This window comes from Acomys minous (assembly GCF_964271855.1).
Source record: "Acomys minous genome assembly, chromosome: 15".
In the NCBI taxonomy this organism is placed as follows: Eukaryota; Metazoa; Chordata; class Mammalia; order Rodentia; family Muridae; genus Acomys; species Acomys minous.
This window is the reverse complement of record NC_140497.1, coordinates 68099731-68118074: the sequence shown is the minus strand read 5'-3', so window position 1 is coordinate 68118074 and position 18344 is coordinate 68099731.

Sequence of the window (18344 nt, the reverse complement as noted above, 5' to 3'; positions counted from 1 at the left end):
TCCATTTACTGCAGGTTTCAAGATTTCCTTGATTTTAATAGCTGAGCTGTGTAAATGTACCACAGGTTCTTTATCCATTCTTTGGTTGAGGGACATCTAGGTTGTTTCCAGATTCTGGCTATTATGAATTAAGCTGCTAAGAACATATTTGACATTTCTAAAATATAAATTTAATTTTAATTTTTACATATTAAAGATATGTAAGATTAAAAATAATTTCATGAAAATTAAATTACTGATCATTCTATCAAGTTTAAAACTGCAAGAAATCTGTCTTTCAAACTTGGGACACTATCTAATAAACTGTTCAATTTGATAAGACTTAAGACACACTCCTTCTTTTAATGACCAGCAGCTGCTCTGTTGCATGGGGTAACCCATGAAAGAGTCCTGAAATACTTAATAGTCCCTAACTCTGACCTTTTCCTTGAAAACATGCTACATTGGGCCTCTCACATGGAGGCCTAAATTCACATATCAAAAGACTTAACCATAGACTAGTAAAATGGATCAACAGGTAATGACTCTTGCTGCCAAACATGATAACACAGGGCCAGGAGGAGAGATTCAATTTCTGAAGATTTCTTTCTGACTTACTACTGTGTAACATGGCATATGTTCCTCCTATAAGTACATAAATGTAATATTTTTCAAAGCCACAACTAACAACCAAATCCAGATGTTGAGGTCCCACTGAAAATACAAAAGCCATATAAAAAACAAATACAATTATCCCATCAAGCATAATCGACAGTTGAGGGCTAGCCATAAACAGGATATTTATTCCACTCTAAAGATCAGGGAACATTATAGAACAGATAACAGAAAGAGTATAGCAGATGGAAGAGAAAGGGAAGGGTTACAAATGTTTATCATCCAGAAATAACGCAGCCATTGCATTCATGTATCCCCAGCATCTGTGATTACTTGCACTAGACCTACACAAGACTCGTCTTGTCATTAGTAAGTGATAAGAAAAAAAAAACCCATGGGGACTTACCTTATCCTGATTTCCTCTGATAGACTGTGGAAGAGAGAGATTTATGGTCTTTAGTTGTGTATCTCCTGGTAATCCAACAGACTCCAATTGATAGTTGCAAATGCATGGCCACACAGATTGCTTTGTCAAGAACAGTGCGCTGCAAATCAAAATGAATGGAAAATGATGTAAGAAACAGATTTGTAGGGAATCAGAGCATGGGGATGGGGAGCTCCATGGAGTTTGGGTAGAATGGAAAGGTGAAAATAATCATAATCTATTACCTACATTATGAAAGTGTCAATCCCTTCAAGGCTCAGGAATATTTGTAGCAGAAGAGGGAGAAGACTGTAAGATCCATGAAAACCGTGTTCCAGACACGACACGACTGGCGCACATGACCTCACAGAGGCTGTGAGGGAGTGCTCACAGGGATTAAATAAATTCATAGCAAACAAAGTCCCAGAAAGTAAAAGGGAAAGTCACACTCAGTCCCAAGTCTAAGAAGCTGTTTGCAGGTGATACCTCTGGGAAAGGGAGAAAACAGTTCCTGCCAATAAATGCCATTGGGTGTATCTGCAACATGCCAGGACAGGCCTAGTGCACAGAAGTAGCTGGCCAACGCAACAATGTTTTGTTTATGTGAATGTGAATTTTATTTTGCTTTGTTTATTTTGGGTCTTATTGAGGGGCTATTTGTTTATTTTTGATCTTTGTTTTTTGTTTGTTTGTTTGGGTTCATTTATATGTTCATTGTGAGAGAGAAAGAAGAGACAAAATTTGGTCTAGAGAAATACTGGGAGGACCTGGGATGGGTTGGAGGACAGGAAAGAATATGACCAAAATTCATTGTATATTTAAAAATGTAATTAAAATCCATAGACACAAATTTAGATAGTACAAAAACCTGTGATGAAAATATGCATAGAGATTAGTTAGTACACATGTAGATATCCAAGTGGCAGCTACTTATCTATCTTGGTTTTAAACGGAAATATTATAGACAATTAATATATAAAACAAGAAAAATGTATCAATGTAACCAAATTCCTTACAAAAGTAGAGGAAAACTGGCACAAAGCAACATACAAAATTATAATTTAGTGGATTACATTCTGGGAATATGAATTCTATTGAATAAAGTTAAAACTTTAACAGATGGTCAATATTAAGCATTTGGAGAGGGAACTATATTTGTGTGGTTAAGCCAAATAGTCAATAGCCAATTATTTCAGTTCTTCTATTTGTTAACACAGAACTAAGTAATTGAACCAAAGAAATAGAATAATTTGTAACTTTCAGTTATTGGAAAGATGAAACCTAAAAGTTACTAGTGGTTCCAACAAACACTTTACGAAATCAGTATAGTTCTATAACAAATGAATGATTCAAAGGAAAAAAAGTTTTGAAAATGTATTGGCTTTTTCAGAAAACTCTGATATGATTTATGGTAATGGACTCTATTTCATAAAATGCCCAGAACTACCAGAAGTCCTTGGTGCAAGACACAGCACTTCCAACTATCCAGTATTCTTTTTTCTGAACTAATTTTTTTTTTTACTGAAAATAGTTTCTAAAAAGTATACTGTTTCCTTAAATAGGAAAGGAAATAAATTTTAGGATAGACTAGCAACCAAGGTAAGCACAGACCATGGATTCAAAGACATTACTGTGACCTTGAAGTTCAGAAGGTGCTGTGTCTTATCATTTCAGAAATTCAGATTTTCTGTTAAATTTTGTTTCTAATAGCTCCCTTTAGAGTGAAAATAAAACAAAAGTGATGCACAGTGGACAAGAAGTGGAGAGATTCATAACTGAAGATAAGTAAATACATTTTATGTATATTTTAAAAATGTGGCTACAAAGGTTAATTCATAGTTTAATATTATCCAGTTTTGCAGTTTGCTAGTGAAACATTACTCAATAACACAGACATTCCTGAAATGCAGAGATCCCTTGATTCACTCTTGTGTATAGATGAACTATGATAGAAATTGCTATAACATAAAGGATGCATGTATGGAAAAAATGTGCCTGAAATGTTACCTTTAAAGTATAATTGTTCAATAGTATATATTAGAGAAAAATTGAGTTTCTCAAAACATATCAAAGAAAAATCAATTCCCCCACAGCAGTCACATGGCTTATTTACTTTATACCTTAAAGTGATTGTAACAATGTTTAATAATAAAATGTTTGGTGTGAGAAAACTAGTGATTACCTCATGCCTCCATGTTCAAAAGGGTTTTCTACTGATGGCCATCAAATGAACATCAAGTCTACTTTAGGCATGACTATTTCAAAGATAACATACATCTAAGGGAAGTTAGAACCTGTTAACCATTTATGCTAAATAAGAGGAACATATCCTGGCAAGATTTCCTTTTCTCAGTGGACATTTTCAAAAGAGAGATAATAGAGATTACTGGACATGGCTCAGCATGGGCATTTTACACCATTTTCCCCCACAATCTTATAAATAGGAAAATGACTAAAGAGGCCATGTCTGCATACAAATAATTAATTTGCAGCTATACAAATAGTTCTACACAGATAATTTTCCTTTACAAATCAATGTCAATCTAAAGGATATTTTTATTATGTTTACTTATTATGAAGTATTACTGTCATCACTAAACTATTGGCCCATCTAAAACTCCTAGAACTGTAAAATTAACTTGATAAAAATATACATTTTAATTGTTGCTAAGATAAGGAAATTACTCAATCCTCATATAATAGCTTCATATGTGTCATACTACATCATAAAAAAATCAATAGTGCCCACAATATCAGATTATGCTTCTCTATCCATGTTTTCATGAAATGTTTTTTAGCTTCCTTGAACATATATAAGTGTCTGATTCCTGATGACTTTTTAAATGTCTTTCTTTTATCACATCAATTTTTTGAAAACAATTTCTAAATAAATCTGAATTTTTCTTTCTATAACAATGACGAGCATATGTATTTTATATATATTCTTTGAACATCTTATTCTATCAGTGTATAATTATTTGCATATTATTAGCTATTCTAATATCAATCCTGCATTTCTATTAAAATTAACACTCAAATCTGAAACACAAAGCACACTTAATTTATAAAAATTTTGAGATTATAATTTAATATCAAATATTCTTGCTCTCTTTTTTCCTTCAAAAGCTCCCATAAATTTCTCACTCACTCTTCTTCAAATTTATGACCTATTTTTTCTCCAAATGTTATTATTTGCATGAATGAATATGAATACACAAATAACACACAATTGTGGAATAACCCAATTGCAGAAACACAAACATGTTCCTTAGCCAATGAAATATAAGAAAAACTTAATTTTAAGATTGAGATCAGCACATTATGACTTCTCAGTCAGGAGCAGAATGCTGTTTATCTTTACAGGCCCTTTAAGTTGGAACAGTGTGTATATTTTATGTGCTTGAAATAAATGATACACTAACCATAACATACAACATAATTTGAAATTTAAATTCCATTTTTTGTGTGTTGATCTATTGCACGGAAAAACCTTTGGTTTGCATATTAATTACAACAGGAGCTAAAGAGCTGCTAGAATAGATATGGCTCATTTGGACCTTTAAAATTAGTACTTTACTATTCTCCCATGGTTAGTGAAGTACTAATTTTAAAGCAGGCTACCAAGAAGAGACTTGATACCCTATGCGCATATACAGGGGGAGGAGGCCCCCCTCAGTCACAGCCATAGGGGAGAGGAATAAGGGGAAAATGGGAGGGAGGGAGGAATGGGAGGATACAAGGGATGGGATAACCATTGAGATGTAATAAGAATAAATTAATAAAATAAAATTAAAAATTAAAAAAAACTTTAGTACTTCAGTCTAATTATCTTGGTTCCATAATGAAGGTCTTTATGTTTAATTCTACCAATAAAATTGCTAGCTTTATAAATACTGCTGTCATATGAGATGATGTCCTGTAACACACGGGCATAGGGAACAAGGCAATTTCAGAAACTTAAATTCTATTGTTCATAGGATGTTCAAACTCTAAACTATATTTATTTCCAAAGACTACTCCTTTTTAAATGGTGCAATATAAAAATGAAGCATCCACAGCAACTTCTAAAGTGAGATTAAATCTTAAATTGGAAAAATAACGTCATCATTTAAAAAGTATGACCAAGAATCTGTTTAAAATCCAGATTTTTAATAGTGGCATATAAAAAGTAATATTGGTGAAGGAAAGAAAAAAGTATAATATATTAAACTAATATTTTTTCATTTTAAGGCAGAAATTTAAAAAAAAAAAAGAGAGAACACATATTTTACCAAAGTCAAAGAGCACACATTTAGAGTCTCTCTTCTTTCACAAAAGCACTTGATGTAAGAATCGATGACAGCTTCTCCAAGCAGAACTGTCTGCTTCTCCAAGATGTATAAGACAACCAAGTTCTAGCAAATGGTTACTTTTTAAATGTCCATAAATCTGGAAGAACAATAAAGTTTTTAAAAAAGTAACAGAAGTTTCAGAAAGATTTTTTGTTGAGCAGGCTTCTGTGCTGTGCAGTTTAACTTTGCATGATTTCCCCACAGCCCTAGCAGAAATGTTATTAACTCCAGAAAATTGTTTCTCTTCCTGCATGTTGAGAGAAAAAGCAATTTTAAATGTTTATTTTATGTTTGAAGTTTCTATTCATAAAGGAAAAGGTAAGAATATTATTGCTGACTTTCATTTGTGGCTCAAACCCCAACAATGAGCGTTCACACAGTGATTTACTACAGTATGGATCTGATACATAAAAAACAATCTCACATATTCTTTGCTCACTAAAATACATGCAGTGACATTAATGACACTTCACGTGTCCATGAAGAGAAAGAATGGCACCATGATTTGCATATTCCCATGGTGTGAATGAATGCTTCCTTAAGAGTTGAAGGTCAATAGAACTATTACCTAAAATAAAAAGTAGGAGAGGGAAGACCCTGTTTATTCACATTAAGTGAACTGAGACATATTGCTAATTAGAAAATTTTCCACCAACATTTAAATAGAGAAACTACAACTAAAAAATAGATTTGCTGTCATTACATTGTCCAGTATATACAGCTTGTTTGGATGATGTCAGACTTGTATGAAAGACTATATTGTAATGGTTCATTATGTACTTCAGTATAGTTTATGGGCTAAGCAAAGTACTTAAAACTTATTAAATCTGAAGATTACAGTGTATATTAGTACACTATAACTCAAACATTTTACTAATTTTAATGTATACATTTATATTATTACACATGAATATAAAATAAACTACATACAGCAGGAAGAAAATGAAACAATCAGAAGTTATATAAATGTTACTTTCATAGTGATTTGCCTATTTGTATTTGGCAAACTTGAAGAAAGCAACTTACCTGTCTTGTCAAGGCTAAATTTATGAATGAAAATCAATATCTATCGTATCTCATCTCTAATAACTTGAAACATCTATCTTGATTTTAAAACATTTTAACCCCCTAACCAAATAAGTTTAATTGTCAGAATAAACTATCTGGTTTTCAACCTGATCAGAGACTTGAGAAGGGATAAAACTTAAATACCTGAGTGAAAAAGAAATGCCAGTTAGCAGCTTCTAAAATGAAAAAAATGACTCAGACAGTTTACTACCTGAACTGATTTATGGCAGACAAAACATTAAAGTGTTTCTGATATATGTATTACACATCCTTTATCAAGGAAGCTCCTCTTTGTAACAGAACTAGATTTACAAAAACAAAACAAACAAAAACAAAAAAATCCCACCTAGGCAAATTGCAGACTCATCTTGCCACTTCTCAACTAATATGTTTACAGCATAACTCCTACACTCAAGATTCAAATATCACTGCAGAGCCGGGCGTGGTGGCGCACGCCTTTAATCCCAGCACTCGGGAGGCAGAGGCAGGCGGATCACTGTGAGTTCGAGGCCAGCCTGGTCTACAAAGCGAGTCTAGGACAGCCAAGGCTACACAGAGAAACCTTGTCTCAAAAAACCAAAAAAAAAAAAAAAAAACAAAAAAAACAAAAAAAAAAAACAAATATCACTGCAGAAGAAGAGACACAAAGATACTGTAAGGCTAAAGAACAGGATGTTTACTGTGAGAATGTGTCTCCTATGAATGTCAGAAGCTATACCCATAAGGTTGCACTACCATAACTGCCCAAATAATAGTTAAACAAGGATAACACCAACAGTCAAGGCAAGGTGCGTGGGACAAAGTTCATGTGCTTCAACCATACACAAAGAACTACAGGTAACTAGGGAATGCTGAAAAGGAAGGAATATATTGATTGGTGATCCTATACTAAATGGTCAGTCCTGAAAGAATATAAAACAGTAATATTATATAGAATGAGCAGGATGTATTTATAAATAAAAACTCACATGCACACACACACACACACACACACACACACACACACACACACACACACACAGACACTATGAATAACAACAATAAACAAAAAATAAAAGGATGTGCTTTCAAAAAAGTGAAGAGGTAAGTATGGAATTTTGGACTGAGGAAAGGGAATAGGGAACTACAAATATACAATAGCCACAAAATGATTTATATAATTTAAAAATTCATACATTAAAAATTATTTTCATTATATCTAGACAATTTAATAAACATGAGGAATTTTCTTTATTTTCCCAAGAAGAACATCTTATTAGTTTTGTACAATACATAAACAAAATACTTCCTCAAATTGGGTTAGCAATAGAAAGAGACAAAGAACACATGAAGGTACATGCGTATGACATTGTCAAAAAATCAAAATAGAATAGAAATTGCAAATTTTACAGAGCTCACTTTTAAAAATAGGTTTAATTCTATTCATTAGTAATAGAAGAATGACAAAAGTAAATGAATGTTGACAATTATATAGCTTGAATTCTATAGAGAGATCTTATATAAAAAGAGTAGGTAAATACACAAGAGCTTAATATCTCTTAAAACATGAAATGGACAGGAAAAGTTTCTCTTGAGTTAGCTATTACATTGTTTACAATGTATCTTTGATAACTTTGAAAACAGGTTAAAATGAAATGCATAGGTGAAGAGGTAAGGCAGAATGTTTAGTAGTTTTTTATTCTGTAATCTAGGTCTTCAGAGTAAACAAGTGACAGAGGATTTCACTCTTAATTTCAAGTCCTTGCAGTCAATGGAGTAGGAGAAGGTGTCAGTCTGAGTTCCCAAAAGTGAAATGTATTACTTGTATGATTTTTCTAAGATTATGTTTTCTTGTAAACATATTTAAAGTGAAGGAAATTGAGAAATAATAAATTAATGTGTGAACAAAGGAGAGATATAATTTTCTTTTTTACAATTTTTCTATGTTGCTATGAGGTGTTCACTCATAGAGACACAGACTCTAAGCTGGCTCTTTCCAACCATAAATGTCTCCAACCATAGGCCAGCATCCTCCCAGGAGTATCATACTTAACTGAATGTTGGGGTCAATTTATTTCATAGTTTATATTGACATATGGATTGGAGAGAAAGTGAAATGTTTATTGAATCAATTAATAGATATTTTCAGTAAATTTGTTTTCCAGCACAACACTTTACTGTGGTACCCTGTCATTTGTTTTAGCCTTAAAATGAACTTTGCCCAAGAGTTTTATGTTTGTCTGTTTTTAATATGGGAATTATTCTTGTAATTATTCAACTCTTCTCCCAGATTAAGAGGTAACTATTGCTTTACAGTAGAGGGTTATTTTCAGGCAATTCAATTTTCTTGAGGGAACTGGGTATTTGGAGCTAATTATACCTCTTATGTGTATTACTAAATAATTAGCTTATTATAATCTGTATTAAATTTGCCCTGATCTACTCTGCTTATAACTACTGAAGGAACATCATGAGATTTCCGAAGAATATAAGAGTCTTTTTACAGGAATAGAGCAAGCAGGATGTTCACTTGTGGGATTTTCTTCATTGGATTTAAAATTCAAACTGACATGCTTAGCTATGTCAATAATATGAAGGGGAAAACTTTCTAAATTTAACAGGAATGTGAATATCTTTGTAGTAAATCACTCTTGCATTTTTCCAATATTTCTAAGGATAAAAACTAACAATCTTTTTTTTTCAGCGTATGAATAAATGACATACTCAAGCAAATGATTCAGGCATCATAAACATCAGATTGTATAAAGAATTATGGAAAGTGGGCTATAATAAGGAGGACAATGATTCATATAAACATGGAGGGTTGGCTAGTAACAGCAAAAATGAAGTTCAGTATGATAAGGATAAGGATGGAGCAGAAACAATTATACTATCCTGCTAATCCATGGTTTCACCTACAGTTTGATTGAATCATTTCCAGATTTCTTGAACAAAGCTCTTAGAAACTATAAAGAGAAATATAAGGCAAGAGTATTTAATAAAGTTTATTTATCTGAGAACTTACCAGCTTGACAAAGGACTTATATTTAAACCTGAATCTGATGTGTATAAGTATAAATAAATGGTGAAACACTGAGCTGTATCAAGAACAAAGGCGGAAAGCATTACTTCCATTCAACTTCATACTAGAGGTTTTAGGCAGAGAAACTGGGAACAAAAACATATTAGACACAAGAAAAAATATAGAATCCATGAATTTGTATATACAAACCTTGATATCATGATAACATTGTCAAGTAGTAAAATTTTAAACACAGATACAAGGTAGATATAAACAAAGTATATATGAACACTTTGACAACGATCAATTAGAAAATATAAATTTCAGTCAAGACAATTGCCAATTTTGTTTAGATTTTCCAAATATGTGGAGTACAGGCGTTTGTAGTAAGATCTAATGATTCTTTGCATTTCCTCAGTGTCTGTTGTTATGTCCCCATTTTTCATTTCTGATTTTGTTAATTTGGATACTGTCTCTTTGCCTAGGCATGTGTCTATCATGTTGATTATATCAAAGACCCAGTTCTTTTTTTTTTTTTTGTATTGTTCTCTTTGTCTTCAATTTATTGATTTTTTTTAGCCTTGAGTTTGATTTTTTCCTGCCATCCACACAGCTTGGGTGTATTTGCTTCGTTTTTTCCTTGAAGAGATTTGATACCTTATGAGCATATACAGGGGGAGGAGGTCTTCCTCAGTCACAGTCATAGGGGAGGGGAGTAGGGGGAAAGCAGGAGGGAGGGGGGAATGGGAGGATACAAGGGATGGGATAACAATTGAGAGGTAATATGAATGAATTAATAAAAATTATAATGCAGAAAATAAAATATAAGAAAATAAAATAAAATAATGTATTTGAATAAAAAATGGACTATAGAGCTGAACATGGAATTCTCAACAGAGGAATCTCTAATTGCTAAGAAGCGCTTAAAGATATGTTCAACATCCTTAATCATCAGGGAAATGCAAATCAAAAGGACTCCAAGAACAATCAGAATCACTAAGATCAAAAACTCAAGTGACAACAAATAGTAGTAAAACTCTGGAGCAAAGGGAACATTCCTCCATTGCTTGTGGTAGTGTAAACTTATAAAATCACTGTAGAAATCAAACTGGATATAGCTCAGGAAATTGGAGCTAGTTCTACCTCTATACCCTGATATACCACTCCTGGACATATATCCAAAAGATACTCCACGATACCACAAGAACCCTTATCCACCTATGTTCTGAGCAGCTTTATTTGTAATAACCAGAAACTGAAAACAACCTAGATGTCCTTCAACCCAAGAATGGAAAAAGAAAATGTGGTACATTTAGACAATGTAATACTACTCAGTTTTTAAAAACAAATACATTATGCAATGTTCAGGAAAATGGCTGGAACTAGAGAGGTTCATCCTGAGACAGAGACCAACAGTCAAACAATAGGAGGAGCTTGGGGAGTCTTGAGGAAGAGTGGAAAGAAGGATAGAAGATTCTGGAGGGGTCAAGTACACTACAACAACACATGTAGTAAACTAAACTGGGCCCTCAGGGGCCAGAAAACCTGAGCTACAAACCAAACAACATACATGTGCTGGACCTAGACCCACTACACAGATGTAGCAGAGAAGCAGCTTGTCGTGTTTGTTTGTTCCCTAACAATTAAAGCATAGGATATCTATGGACTGCTGCCTACCTTTGATCCCTTTCTCATATCTGGGCTTCCTTGTATGGTCTCGATGGGAAAGGATGAGCATAGTCCTGCTGTGACTGACTTGTTGGACCAAAGTACGTTGGTACTGCTTGGGGCATCTTCTTTGAGTAAAAGGAGAGGAAGGAAAGGAGGCAAGGGGACTTAAGAGTGGGACTTGGAGGAGAGGATGGAGGTAACTGGGAGGCAACTTAATAAATAAATAAATAAATACATGGAAACTATATTTCTGACTTTAGATATTTGTGTATATTATATAAGGAAAAACATGCAATTTTAAGATCTTCTGTGAGTTCTCACTTCCAGTTAGCATATGCATAATTTAATGCTATAATATAGTTAAACATTTTGAAAGAGATTGTTTCTGAAATAAAATAAACAGACCCTAGTCCATGTCATAACTTGAGAAGTATATATGTATATATCTTTTTCTTTTTCTTTTTTTAATTAATTTATTCTTGTTACATCTCAATAGTTATCCCATCCCTTATATCCTCCCATTCTTCCCTCCCTCCCGTTTTCCCCTTATTCCCTTCCCCTATGACTGTGGCTGAGGGGGATTACCTCCCCCTGTATATGTTCATAGGGTATCAAGTCTCTTCTCGGTAACCTGCTGTCCTTCCTCTGAGTGCCACCAGGTCTCCCCCTCCAGGGGACATGGTCAAAGGTGAGGCACCAGAGTATGTGAGAAAGTCATATCCCACTCTCCACTCAAGTGTGGAGACTGTTCTGACCATTGGCTAGATCTGGGTAGTTTCTGAAATAAAATAAACAGACCCTAGTCCATGTCATAATTTGAGAAGTATATATGTACATATTATATAAAGAGAAAATTCAATAATGAAATATATTAATTAATTATCTTACATAAAAAAGATCAATATATGTTAAGCTAGTATGTGAAGAAGATCATATTAATATAAGGTTCAGGACCATCACACACACACACACACACACACACACACACACACACACACACACACACATATATATATATATTCACATTGTCCAATTTGACATTAGAACAAATCAATCGCTTGCAACTCCCTCTTAGATTTAAAATACGAACCCTTTAAAGGAAACTATACATGAAAGGCTGAAACTATGGAAATATTTTGTAAAACTTGACAGTTCCTAAGCTTATAAATCACAACAGCCATAGAGAAAAGTAATGTTTTATTGTTCTATCTCACTTAAAATATAGTACAGAGAGAAGGAAAAGGACTAAATGCAAAATGGAGGAGGGATTTGAAAACAGAGAGAATGAGAGAATCAAGGGAGATAAATGAGTAATGTTTATTCTTGAACCAACTAGCTTACATTTATATTTTCTGTCTCTACCAGCACACCTGTTAGCTAACTTGTGTGGACTTTGTTAATTGAAAAGAATCCATTAAAAAAAATAGAATTCTCTCAGTGTCAGTGAAATTTAAAAGTTACTTACACAAAACAATGATTTCTCTGCCTCATCTTCTGCCCCTTGGAATTTTAAGTCTGAAATATGAATGTCATAGTATTGGAATATAAATGAAAACATAATCACTGAAGCATTAATGTATTGTGAAGTATTGTTTGGTATTTGACATAACTGCCACACATGAGATGGATTTTTATCTTTGGTCTTAAACTAGAAAAATACAAGGATATTGTAAAATCTTCTTGTTTGAAAACTATTTAAGTGTAAATATGGGATGCCTATGTTTCTTCTTCCATTATAAAATTTGAAATTGTTTGAAACGGTTTTCAATTAAGGTGAGCAACAACCTAGAAACTTACAAGAACATTATGATAGGCAGATTTGGGCCCAGGGTCCTGCTCAAACTAAGGCACCAGCCAAGGAAAATACAGGCGGTAAACCTTAAACCCCTACCCAGATATAGCCAATGGACAGCACATTCTCCATAGTAGAGTGGAGAGTGGGGTATGACTTTCACACAAACTCTGGTGCCTAACCAGAGCACCATGTCCCCTGGAGGGGGAGAGCTGGTGGTACTCAAAGGAAGGATAGCAGGTTACCAAGAAGAGACTTGATACCCCATGAGCATATACAGGGGGAGGTAATCCCCCTCAGGAACAGTCATAGGGGAGGGAATAAGGGGAAAATGGGAGGGAGGGAAGAATGGGAGGATACAAGGGATGGGATAACCATTGAGATGTAACAAGAATAAATTAAAATTTTAAAAAATGCTTACTCAGTCAGTGCACATGTATTCATTAAATGGTTAATATGCCTGTATATATTGGATACTATAAATTTTAAAAGAAGAGCAATAAGAGAAAAATTGGAAAAAATGAAAAATTATAAAATTCCAGGTGGGAGGGTTTAGGGAGAATGGTGGGGAGGAATAGAGTAGAAGAAGAGATACAGGATCAGATTTTCGCTGCTTTTTACCTAATAACATTCAATTCAAATATAGCTGGGAATTACTGAGTCCCTAGTAAGAGCCAAGTATTATGAAAGAGTGTTTAGTACTCCTTCCAGTTGTGAACAAAGGAAACATATGTTGTTTAGGTATTATCTGCTGCACCAGGTAAGTGAAAATGCATTTAAATAAAACAAACAAAACAAAAAGTACTAAAAAACCCTACAACGGTAAATAACAAATTTGCAATTGGCGAAAAGTGGGAATGTGTCCATTTATTTTTATCAGTTTTCTTAATAGGGCCTTACTTTCCGGAGTTTTATTTCTACTCCTATTATGTTTGTCATTAATTTGTAGGTAAATATTTATCTGCATTTCTTTCAACCTTGATTATCATTCTGAAAAATACATGTGATTGTTCTATAATTTGCAATTTGTAAAGACAAAATTGTTATAAAATCGATATAATGATATATGACAAAAATATTATGATGTGAGGATGATCTCAAGTAAGTCCTGAATATCCATCTGGTCAAGCAACCCTATCATGAAAAAGAACATATTATTCATTTTATATCTTTTCTTGCACCATAGCTTCAGGTGCTCAGGGCAATTTCTTTGTGCATTTTCTTCTGTCATTCAACAATAGGGTGACTTGAGTAGCACTCAACTCTAAGAAATTTTCCTATTAGTACGAAAAATAAATGAATGTCAACAATTAACTAAAACTTCCTGTTTAGTCTTTACCTTATTTAACCCATTGTTACTCTACTGGTAATTTTGCTATTGTCCTTAGGAAAAGAAAAGGAAGAAATTAAATAAATGGATCCAAAAATCACTTAGCTACTAAAATGAGATTTTATTGTATACATTTTTACTTGTCATTTGTTATGATCCAGCTCTAATAGTCTCTAGACAGAAAGAGAATTCTTAATCTCTCTCTATTTCTGTCTGTCTTCGCTTGTGTCTTTCTGCCTGTCTGTCCTCTTTTGAATTTCAAATCTTTCCCTCCATTGTGACACACACACACACACACACACACACACACACACACACACACACACACACACCATGTAAGGACTGATAAACATTATAACAGGTGATTGAGGTCTCCAGTAGCTCTCTCTTGGTCAACCGTAAATTATCTCTCCAGGTGCCTATATTTCTGCTGCTTCGCTGAAGACACTTTCTCCCCTCTACAATCTGACTTTGTTCTATTATACTCTGGAGAGGAGTCCATCTGCCTCTTATGCTTTAGTACATAATGAGTTCTGCTTAGGATCCTAAAAGAACATAAATCTGGAAGTAAAGATCCATGCTTCTCAGTGGCGTATACTACAACTCCTGTGCGGTAATTATACATGATAAACATCCTGATTATAAAACATCTCATTTACTCTGTTGCCCCACTAACACAGGCATTCTGACAGAACTAGGCTATACAGAGCTTTTGATGTGCTATTTTCTGAAGAGGAGACATTCTTTAAAAAATATCACTTATAAGATTGTTCAAATGATGGTGTCTTGCATAATGAACGCACCATTTACATTCAATTAAATTTTGAACATTCAATCTCCTCAAATAATCTGACCAAACTAATTTGCTCTAAATACCTTTGAATCCCTTATATTAATCTAATAAAACAGTAGTTTTATGCTCCACAGCATTCTTATTGACAAACTATAAAACCTGTATTTCTAAACAATTTTATAACTAGATGACTTTTATAAGTATACATATTTTAATACACCATACGTTTCAACAGGTTATTTTTAATCAAATTGATTTAAAGCAAACAACATGAATCTACCCCTAATGCAAGGAAATGGAATTTGTGTTGCTTATTTGTACCATAGAATAAGACTTGGACTAGTCTAGACCTGTCACCTACTGAGGAACTTGATAAAGCAGGAAATTCATCTGTGACAGATATCAAAGAAAACATATGAATCAGGATGCTACCTGGTCATGTAATTTAATGAAATATTAATGCAATCCTTCTTTGTGGGATCTTTGAAAGTATGGTAAATCCAAGGAAATGATCACTTTGCATACTTTCAAGTTTACTTGGCTTCCCTCACATCATGTAGGCTAGTTAGAGACCATTAGCTGGATTTTCAATAAAAAAAAAAAAACTAACAAAGGACCTTACAATTTTTTTGGAACTCATTATAATTTAAAGGAAATAGATAGTAGCTTCTTCTCAGAAAACTGAAAGCTTAAAGTCTGTGTAATAAGATTTTAACAAATATTGCATGCAGGGTCTTTGTTCTCCTTCATGCTCAGTTGCTATTTAGGAGGTAGTCTATCTGATTCCATAGGAAACTGGTTGTCTTCCTTAATAGTATGCTATGCTAACTTCATTCCCACTTGCTCTTCCTATTCTGCGAGAGACTCATTCTTTTGTGTCTCATACAATATTTTCAATACCAAAATAAATGAAAGAATTTCCTTTGCCATATACATGTGAAAGTCATAACTAATTCTACATGCAATATACTTTTATAATCAATGCATTATAAATGTTGTGCTAAGAATTGTTTTCAATATTCAAATAATTTCAACAATATTTCTTAAGTATATTTATACATAAAAATATTTATAAGTATAAGCAAAATCAAATAAATGAATAAATTTATAAATATATAAATTGAATCACCAATATATGTACTGTATATTATTATGCACAAATATATATAAATAATGATTATTTATACATATGAATGTACAGACATTGTCTCTTTAATGTGCTTTAGTTTCAACTTGTTTATGAGATGCATGGAGGCAATCTTCGTGTATGGCCAATAGTTCAACAGAGAAAATGAAGTGAAAATGATCTCTAAACGTCAGATCTCTTTAAAATGATTTGACATTCTGCATGCAGAAGTCAAGGCAAAATGCCCACATTCAAACTTTTTCATTAATCAAATTTTTTATTTTATATACAGGTCACAGCTTCTCTTCCCTCTTTTCTTCCTAGTCTCTACTAACCCTCTCCTTCCCTTCTCCTACGAAAAGGGGGAGGCCTCCTAGGGACATCAACCAGCCTTAGCACATCAAGTTGGACTAGGTGCACTCTCTCCTACCAAGGCCACACAAAGCACAGAAGTTAAGCTAAAGGGATACAAAGGCGGGCAACAGAGTCAAAAAGAACTCCTGCTCTTGCTGTTAGTAGTCCCACATGAAAATCCGGTGGACAACTGTTACATAGATGCAGAGGGTCCAGGTCCCTCCCATGAAAGCTTTTTTTTTTTTAGATTTATTTATTATTATATATACAGTGTTCTGTCTGTATGTACACCTGTACCCCAGAAGAGGGCATTAGATCACATTATAGATGTTGTGAACCACCATGTTGTTGCTAGGAATTAAACTCAGTACCTTTGGAAGAACAGGCAGTGCTCTTAACCACAGAGCCATCTCTCCAGCCCCAGTGAATGCTCTTTGATTGGTGGTCTGGTCTCCACTAGCCTCTGCCGACCCAGGATAGTTGGTTCTCTAGGTTTTCTTGTGGTGTCCTTGACCTCTCTGCCTTTGCCAATCTTTTATCCCCTTCTTCCATGGGATTCCCTAAGCTCCACCTAAAGTTTGCCTAGGGGTCTCTGCATCAGCCCACATTATTTGCTTGGTTAAGCTTCCCAGATGACAGTTATGCAAGGCTCCTTTCTGTAAGTACAGTAGAATATCATTAATAGTGTCAGGGGTGGGCTCTCTCTCAAGCTAGCCACTCCCCCAGTCCCTGCTCCTCCCATGCCCGTGAAGGCAGGACAAAGTGTGGGCCAAAGGCTCTGTGACTTGGTTGACATCCAATCCCTCCAAAGAAGTTCAGCCAAGCTACAGAAGATGGCCTTTTCAGGTTCCATATGCCCCTTTTTACCTTGGAGTCTTGCTAGGAGGGTCACACTCATAAATTCCTAGGACTTTCCACTGTCCTGGGTTTCTATCTTGTCCCAGAGATGCTCATCTCCTCCACTGATTCCAACTCTCTCTCCCAGTACTCTTTCCTTCCATTCTCCCCTCACCTTAACCACTAATTTTACCTTTGCAATTGATCTTATTCTTCATTCTTTAGTGGAAATACAGTGCAGTGTATTTCTATTTATCCTCTATGGCTTCAGTTTTAAGGTAGCTGTTCCCATGCATTACTTCTTGTCTGTCTGTTTATAAACTCATACTTTAAAGAGACATTCAACATATATCATGCCCACTTCTCTCTGAATGCTCAGTATATAGATACCACAGAGTTTATCATTGTTAAAGACTCCTCCAGAGACCACAGTTTGGGAAAAATTCATTGTTATTGAAGATAAAGAGACTGACAGTAAGATTATTTGTAGGAAGTCTCCAGGTACCTTCAGGCGAAGCAAGAAAGAAAAACAACTTCTCAATGCCTGCCATTTTACACTTGACATCTTGCCATAGTATATAATTGTACTTCTTCAAACATGCAAAGAACACGTACAGCTAGCGCAGGACCGTAGAAAACAATGTAGAAACATTTTACCCGAGGAACGTAGGACTTTGTTACAATTCAATTATTCCACATATCCAATGTTAAGATTCATTTCTGAAATAGGTATTATTTGAAATAATGATCTCTACACACTGATAGTAAAGCTCTATTACTGAATATCATACCTACTTATCACTGAACATAGAAAACTGGAGCTCCTCCCTACATAGAGCCTTCAACACGACTGACTAGTGTCCATTAATTTGAAAAGTACTGTTCACACTATCAAGAGAGAAAGGCAAGCACCTATCCAGCTAGAAACCCTTTGATCTACAATGGTGGTCTTCCTGTGGGGCGTGCTAGTGTAATAGTGACACAAGTCTTGTGGGAGTTACCAACCACTATTTTTTTTTTTTA